At 46.9% G+C, this 8,937-nt stretch overlaps 1 pseudogene; it reads right to left on the reverse strand.

Annotated features, from left to right (window-relative positions):
* Window positions 1–5,051: 5,051 nt before the first annotated feature.
* On the reverse strand, window positions 5,052–7,577 carry LOC144175140 (very long chain fatty acid elongase AAEL008004 pseudogene; annotated as a pseudogene).
* Between the last annotated feature and the right edge of the window lie 1,360 nt (window positions 7,578–8,937).

The raw sequence follows: 8,937 nt of genomic DNA on the forward strand, positions 1-8,937 counted from the left end.
GTCTATCAAGCGTATTGCACTTCAAAATCGGTGTCATTGTCATCAAAATTTAAATGCCATATTTCATAATCCATCTGCGTGATTTACCCTTTACATGGCCGGCAGATACAGGAATTACAAAAATTTGACAACTGCCTTACGCGCAAGTGCGAAAACACCTTACTTATTGTACAACCTATCCTACTGTCTGAAGTGTAATGCAGACGGACAAGAGCCGTCCGCAATACGCACATTTTGTTTAAATAAATAAAGGCGAAGCCTTAACTTACACTCAATGTGTAAACCTTCAGTAATACTGGGCTGCGGTTTTTACATCTGTAAATTGTTCCGATACTCAGACTTGTTTTAACAAATAATCGCATCGTGCAGTAGTCATTGTTACTGATTTTTAGCAATCCTCGAGAGGTTTCTGAATTATATTATTACTCCAACGATGTGAAATGCGCGAGCCTGGTTTTGGTGCGTACATTTGAACTCAATGTTGTGATAATTGCTGCGGATTAAGATTTCGAAATGTTTTACTTTTATCGAAGTTTATATGGGTTGTTTGAGAACACCGATTGGAGATTTCAAGCTTTCCCGTGGCTACTCTGGTTGTTGCATATTCCGATTGTTCAAAATGAAGATGTGGCTATCTCGTGAGGATAAGTTGGACAAATAAGCAACTCAGATAACTTAAAAGGGCTGACGGGGAATTTGGAAATATTCATTCATCGCAAGTGCCACCACCAAACTCACTCAAGATCCCTCAGCCTCAAACTCGCTTGGGCCCACACGGACACAAATACACTCTGACTCGGGCTCACTCCGGGTCACTCAGGCCCAAACTCACTCTGGCTGAAATTCGTGATGCCGCACTAGTCTCACGGTCACTCAAACTCAAACTCAAACTCACACGTGAGTGTGAACCCAAATTAGGCTGAGTGAGTGGAAAAATGAGTGAGTCCACCGACCTCTATACTCAAACTAAGGGCAAGTATTTTTTGAGCCTCGAAATTCTCACAGAAAGATAACAAAAGCAAGTTTTACTTGCGTTACACCATATAAAACGATGGTCCTAGATTCTATTTTCATCGTATTTTGCTGTATGTTAAGGCTATCGGAAGCATGTTGAAATGTCTCGTCCACCTTCTAGCCACCTGCAATTCATCTAGGGAACACAATTAGAAAAAATTTGGAGCAGCTTGCACTGCTGGTGCAAGGCTGGAGAGACCGCAGAGCTGGCGGCCTCTCTCCCTTTGTCCAAAACCCGACTGTTGCACCCCACCTATAATTCTGAACTTACCTCTGAAAATTCTTCATAACTGGCAGGCCCGGGTCGTTCCGTCCGCAGGCTTGCACATCTCTCCCAAAGTGACCGCGTTAGCACGCGCCAGAACCCCCGACCAAAGTCCAAAACTAATACTCGCGCTACAAACCGAAAGGAAATTCTCTGCGTCCCGAATGCGATGGTAGCGCTATCGAATAGATGCCGATTTCGTAACGCCACGGACCCAGGTTAATTACAAACACGAAAACGCGTTTTTTTCTTTCCGATTGGCTGCGCATGTTATTGTTCTCGGCCTTTGCTAACCCTCTACCCCACGGGCGTCTGCGGTGGCCGAGTTGTTCGGTGGCCGGTTTTACGGGCCGGTTCGATTCCTGGGACCTCCCTGACCCCATTTTTTTTTTATTGAGGCGCACAGTCATAACACCTTCTCGTGGGCTCCTTGTTGCCTCGCCATTTTCCCTCAGACTTAAAGGTTTTTTTGGTGTTACGGGGGAATACTGCTCGGGATAAACAGCTCCGCTGTTTAAGGAAAGGAATTCCGCAGGAACCAGACATGCCATCGCCAGTGTTTCACACCTGGGGATTGTTAAAGTATGGACCCTCACGCGCGAGTCCTTCGAGGGAAACGAGATGGCACACGCCACTTCCTGCGCCCATACCCACCGGTCCGTTTGAAGACGATAGTCTTTCTTGGGCTACTTAAACGCAGAACTTTTGGTCTGTCTGTTTGTCTGTCTGTGAATCGAGTCAGCCACACGGCCAAAGTGAAACTGGAGCTGCGCAATAGTCTTATGTACCCACAACCAAATCTAAACGGCAAAGTCCGCTGTCAGTGTTCATACTTGTCCACACTGTGGAAAAAGAACTAGACATTACGGATATATATTGGAGAAAATCAATTCATAAGTTATATTTGCAGTGTTTCTTTATTAAAAAAATTAATTGACCCGTCTTTCATAGGAATCGGTAAAACGCGAAAGTCAGATGTGCATTCACAGGATAAGTTGAATGTTTATTCTGCATTGATATGAACTTGCACATGGTTATTTATATTTCGTCGGTATGACACGGTCACATTTATCAATTTAGACACTGGATGGCACGCTCCGGAGCAGTGCGTAAACACGAATGAAACGACACGCGCTCGTAAGCCATGCGAATGAAACCGAGCGGGTTGCCAGCGCATCGTTTGGTAAACTCACGGTCTGCTGCAGCGAAAGAGCATGACTTGTATGGCTGTCTTGTGGGTGTGCCTGGCGAGCGACAATCTGCTGACGCGCCGATTTCGCGAATGTGTAACCACTGCGTCCCTGTTTCGTGTAGTGTATGGCAGACGGTTGCGTTGCGACGAGCTCAGCTGGTGCCAACTGTCGGCGCTCATTTGCATCGCAATGCACTACTTCGCGTCACCTCTCTTAGACTGCAGCACCATCGAAATAGAGGAGGTTGTAGGAAAGATACGTGGCGCGTTCATACTGCTGTCTGTGCTTCAGCTAGTAGTGGAGTCGGTAAAGCGCCGGGCACCTCCCGTTGCGGCGACGAAGTACCCGGCTCGAAACGTGGGGCAGCCGCGTTTAGCTGGGGATGCCATTACCGTGATGTATATGACGTCAGCCAGAACTCGGTGGATCCCGGCAGGCATAAAACACATTCGTGTTAAAATCCATGGATGCTTGGTTTTTTGCGACCGCAAATGAAATACTACAACTGCAGAAAACCGTCACCTGCTGTTGCCAGCGCTACTATAGCATATGACGGCATTTAAGAAATACAACGGCAAAGGCTACTGAAGGTACCACTATATGGGCTCCACGTTCCGTTTGGCACGCTCCTGAAGTAAGGCAACGCGGTTGTATAAATGTTGTAGTAGGGTGACTCGATTCACGCGCGTCTCCGCCGTACGGCAGCGCTGGCATCGAGGCACCCGACTTTGAACAGTTGTACGGGGTAGATTTAAATTGCCTTGAGCATACCTTTAACGTATTATCAGAGTCCTTCACTGCTTCTCTGGTCATGAAACTCCCGGCCAAGTTTCGTACGGGGACAAAGGCGACCGCGAGGGGCGCCACCGCAGATCGGAGGGCATCAGGCGGCCGCCGCTGCGCCGCTGCTCTGTAGCCAGACCGGCAGTCAGGAACGCAGTAGCAGCATGCCCGTTCGCACCAAATTTTTTCGCCACTCACAAAATGATAAGTCGATTCAAGCGGCCCACGACACGTAAAGCGAAAGCGCACTGCTGATAAGACGGTGAGCGTCTGTTTTATCTTACTCCGTGGTCCGTTCCCTGCCAAACGCGCTCTGACCACGCCCCCGGCTGCCCTCCGATCAACACCAGCGCCGCGGCGCGGCCTCCCGGGGCAGCGTACGAAGCTGTCCCATAGAGTGACGGCGAGGTTTCATGACCAGAAAGGCATTGAAGGACTCTGGTGTTATCCTGGGAGTAACGAGACGGGTGAGGAACAGCATGAGAGGGTCGCGGGAAAGAGAAGGGAGGCAATTTACTTGGCAGGGGCGCCCGTCGACTATCGTCTTGCGTCTACATTTGCAGCGAGAGGAGCAGATCCGCGGCCATTTTTTTCAAGAAGACAATGATATGCAGTCCCTTCGCAAATCCAAGTCCTTTCCCCTTACATCATACACGGACATTACACGAGCCCTCTCCTCTTACATCACCATACTGGCTCTAATTGTAAAAGTGAGTTTTCGGGATGCATATTTTTTGAATTGCCGTCCTCAGTCTAGCAGTTAGTATTTCAGCGCGATTTTGTTTTCTTTGTTGAAATTTTTATACGTCTGTGTATATGTATATCTTGCAAACTATTATTTTTTATTCTTTTTTTCAATGACTCAGAGTTCTTTGAACATTTGCGCTGTAATTCTTTTTTTTTTTTTTTGCTCACATCATTTCTCATGCTCTTTTCTTAGTTGCCTTAGCATTTTTTAACCCTATTTCTGATAACGATTTGCTCTGTTAAATTGTAGGCATAGACAAGCGTGCTGCGATATAGGCCTATCTGAACAATTGTAGAGACACTGTGCACATTGTTCATTTGTTATTTGGTTAGTTTACCGTTTCAGTTTAGGCTTTATTAGCGCCTATTGTTTTGTTTTTGTAGTTATCTTTAATTTTTCTTTTCTTGCTCCTCAAGCTCTATTCCTGTCTTTTCAATACTTTCTTTCTCTTTAAATCCCTCCTTCCCCACTTCCCATGTGTAGGGTAGCCAACGGGACTGTAACCTGGTTAACCTCCCTGCCTTTCATGTACTGTATTATCCTTCCTTCTTATACTTTGCTGACGCAGTGTGTAGGGGGCTGATTACCTACGTCATCCCGTCTGTGCCTTTATTCTCAATCTCCTCTCGCTCAGACGAGAAATAAATTCTTTTGAATTCAATTCTATTAGTTACCGCAGGAACGATGACACTTCCTGCCACCACACTTCCATTTCTCCAGAGGTGCGGCGACCGCCTTTCGCCAGCTTCACAAAAATTTCTATCCCCACGGTACTCCCCTCCATGCCGTCTAATACGGACTGAAATTTCTGTCCGCAAGCTTTCACCGTGCAGTACATGGTATAAAATTGTCAGCAAAATCCATATCTTATTTCAAATCATCGCCCAATCTAGGAGCAGATGGCGGGCCAGCTGGCCGCCACGGGCTTCTCCATCCAGCGAAGCCTGGTGGAGAAAGTCGGAGCAGCCAGCGCTTACCCAAGCTTCCCAAATTACAGGAGCCCCCCACCCCTCTTCCTGGGCAAGGAGGCAAACATTAGCGCCTTAAACTCGGGGAAATAAAGTTTATTCACTCACTCCCTCACTCTCATGCTCCCATGGTAACTTACAAGAAAATCAGCTGAAACCCCCCGCAAACACAGGTTGCAGTACTCACAAATGGTGTCTGCCGCAAGTGGGAACTGTGCTGCTGGTGAAGGCCGAAGGGATTCGTAATTATAATCCATAAGGGGATTGGGTAACCGCTTTACGGTAATAATGCCACTAATACCTACTGGAACAGAAAATAAATATAGGAACATTTTAATATAAAACTGAAAGAAAGATATCCAGATATTTGCTGAGATTTTAATGAGGCAACCTAGAATACATTGTTTCCAAGCGCTCCTAAATTTCTGCTGCCGGTGCCTTTACAAACACTCATTTCGACTCCGTCAGGAATGGAGCATTAAGATCCTTTAGTAACGTAAATATAACAACACAATACCTCAGACATCAGGATAATAAATTAACACCATACATTTGTTACATATTGCACATCATTCACGCAACACAACAATGCGCCGCGGCGCAGGCTTTTTTTTTTTTGACAGCCCAATTTCAAAACGGAAAACTCATGCACCCACCAGAATGAAGTAAACAAAACAAACGTTAGACCTGTATGAGGTCTATATGAATACTTTCATGCGAGGCTCTGTTTGAAAGCTTGTTCTCAAAGCTGCCTTCCCAAAAACAAATAATTTTCTTTTTTACTGTAACCCCTACATTTTACAATTAATGGTACTGGAAGACAACCCCATAACCCTTAACAAGCACAGCAGGGTACACTGCGAACACCGCGCCGGGCGGGGATTCAAAATTTCAAATACAGCACTCTCCTATTGCCCTGAACTCTACGCGATCGGTGATCTCGCCTCATCAGCTATTCCTCGGCCTACAAATTTTCGATTGTGCCTCTCAACAGCGTGTTAAATGTACCTTGGTCTCCAATAATATTCACCTGCTGTCCACGCCGCAGTGTAAGTTTCTGGAAGAGGTGTCGCTAAGTGCACTTACCGCATTTAACTACACAACTAAACACAACACCACCAACATATTGATGCACATTTTTATGATATTACATCGTTGAGCTTCATCACGAAGCTCTTAAAGCTGACCAAGCCATGCTTCCAGCAAAGACAATTCGGCGATTGACAGCAACCGCGGCTTAAAAGTTGACTCCGAAAGTGTGGTCTGCCCGGCAGTACTGCGAAAGGCAAAACATCATGCTTGCGTGGTGTGATGTCGCAGCGCAGTTAAATTGTACGCTCGACCTTGCCATTCTCCGAAATTTCCCTGTTGACGCAAGGCGTGCTAACATTTAGTGCATTGTGATGAAACAACCACAAGATCACCTTAGAGCGCAGGTTATAAGAACAATCATCACCAGCCATTTTGGCATGAGGCAGCCGAACGGGTGAGCACTTTATGACTAGCTTTGCGTTTACACCTGTATTGTTAACCATACCAAAATGCGAATAGACAGCATCACAGATTTTCACGGAGCCTAAGAGAGTCGAAAAAAAGCGGGCTCTTACGACGAGGCATCAACGGACCGCAGGAGCAAGAACAAGATCAAAGCTGTGTGCTCACTAAAAGCCGGTCATCCAAATACAGTACAAATAAGTTAATGCTCCTTGCTCTTCACTTCAGCGCTCGCGACGGCGGGGGAAGCCTTCCCCTTGTAGCTGCTGCGGTAGAAACGCATGAACAAGCCGAAGAACATGAAATACTGCCACAAGATAACAATCCCGTGTATCCTAGGGTACCCGCAGTCTATCACGAACGGGACGCAACCATGGAGGGACAACACGATGAACTGCACCAGTTGCAGCTGTGTCAGGTACCGCTTCCACCACAGGTGTTTCTGAACTGCGGGGCCGAGGAGAGATAGGAAGTAGTAAGAGTACATAATGGCGTGCACGGACGCGTTGACGACTATGGCAAGGGCCGCCTGACCATCTGGGCCATATGTGAGCGCAAACCAGAGGTTAAACACGACAAGCACGTGGTGCGTGACATGGAGAAAAGATACGTGCGAGTCTTTCTTCCGCAAAACGAAGAAGAAGGTGTCCAAGAAGTCTCCTATTCTAACAATGGTGTACCACCACATGAGGCTCAGGAGTTGCATCGTGCTTTCACCTTTTGCGTTGTAGTCAATCCCCTGGCAAATGAGGCTGTAGCCCCCACCGAGATACGTCCTCGAGAGAACAGCTGACACGAACCACAGGCTGCACAAAACCATGTAGAGGTTGTAGAGAGCGATGAGAGGCTTGATGCCGTCGAACGGCTTGCGATTCTTCATGAAGCGAGGGCCACCGATCTTGACGACGTAGACGTAGCTGATGAGTATCACTGCCAGGAGCTGTTTGTTGCCAGGGAAAGTCCAGTGAGCAGTTCGGGGATCACGCATGATAGAAAACAGTCCGCCATCATAAGTTCCGGTGGGGGCTGATGACGAAGCCATGCTGGCGTGCTAGCGCTTTCCCTGCCAGTCGATATCGTACAGGGACCTGCGCACAAGAGGTTTTATAGGCATCCTTTGAATCTATAATGCGCACGCGGCGCGATATTTGGCTCGCGCCGTCGTATCACAGAGGAGAAGGAAGCTCAACGATATAATTATGCCATCCCCGGAAGCAAATACAACAATTTCGTCCTCAAGGTGACGCGTGCGGCTTTTCCTTGAATTGACCGCTTCCGCGGTATTCTCATAGCGTGCAGCGAAAGTTTCCTTATTCTGGCAAACATAATTTTCCGTTTGGAATTGGGCGGCACCGGGGTGTAAACGCACGCAATGACGGTCTTGATGACGCACATGTACACGGACAACACGATCTTAGGAGCTTCGAGTCGTGAAGCAGCCATCAGCTTCATGGATGAGCAGCTAAATGAATCAGCGTTCATCAGAACCCGTGTTATCCAATGAACCAACCCCTTGTCATTTTTTTATTGGACTTAACTTTCGTATTTTCATTTGTTTTTCACTGTAATCCTAAGGGTAACTTTTCCGGCTGTACATCTCAACCAGAAATTGCATTTGCCTCAAGAGTCGTTGGTTTAAACACGCCCCTTACTCGAGTATACCTCTTCATACAGGCCGGTATATTTTTTTTCCTGATGAATTTCTTCTTTGGTGCTTTGCTGTTATTTTGTTCGATGTTTGAGTGCCCGCAAAATGGCTTTGGATATATCTCATTCCATGCGTAAGTGGGGTTTATTAGGTGGCACATTATGCCAACCACAATCGTTCTTACCTCCATGGTTTTGGTGGCTTTCATTTAAATGCATGCAGCTTGATTCTATTTTACCTGCCACACTCCGGGCGTGCATGAATCGATCGCAAGAGAAATCTCGTACAACCCGTCGCGTCTTAACTCACACAGGGGTGGACCCGATTCAACTAGCGCCTCGCGTATATTATTTTACACGTACCATTTCGTTTCGAACTCCCCGCCGTTTTGCTGTGTTTTGACGCTCGTCCGGTGTTATGTAATCGATCAAGGAACAATTCGCAACGCCTAGCTAGCCCACCTTTGCTCAGTTTGCTCCGTGCCGACACATAGGAGGAATGCGGCACCACCATTTACCCATTTTTGTGAGATGCTCTTTTTAGATTGGGGTGGACGTAGCGGACGCAAAATGCACCTAAAGCGGCCGATGCACGGGGAGTGCGATCGCAACAGTTGAGGAAAAAGTTATGCAAGAGACAGCTTCGCTGTAATTCTTTCTGCGCGCCCATGCGCGACCAAGAATCAATCAGAATTCTCACAAGCTTATTAGGATTCTTAGCCACACTTCTTGTGTATTTATTCCCATTTACTCCATTCCTTTTTTTCTCTTCTTGCATTTCCACGAGAATACACGTTATTCGATCCGCTTGCTTTACAACACCCA

Source organism: Haemaphysalis longicornis, unplaced genomic scaffold, assembly GCF_048455015.1.
Source record: "Haemaphysalis longicornis isolate Haplotype H1 unplaced genomic scaffold, Haemaphysalis longicornis Haplotype H1 scaffold_3, whole genome shotgun sequence".
Lineage (NCBI taxonomy): Eukaryota > Metazoa > Arthropoda > Arachnida > Ixodida > Ixodidae > Haemaphysalis > Haemaphysalis longicornis.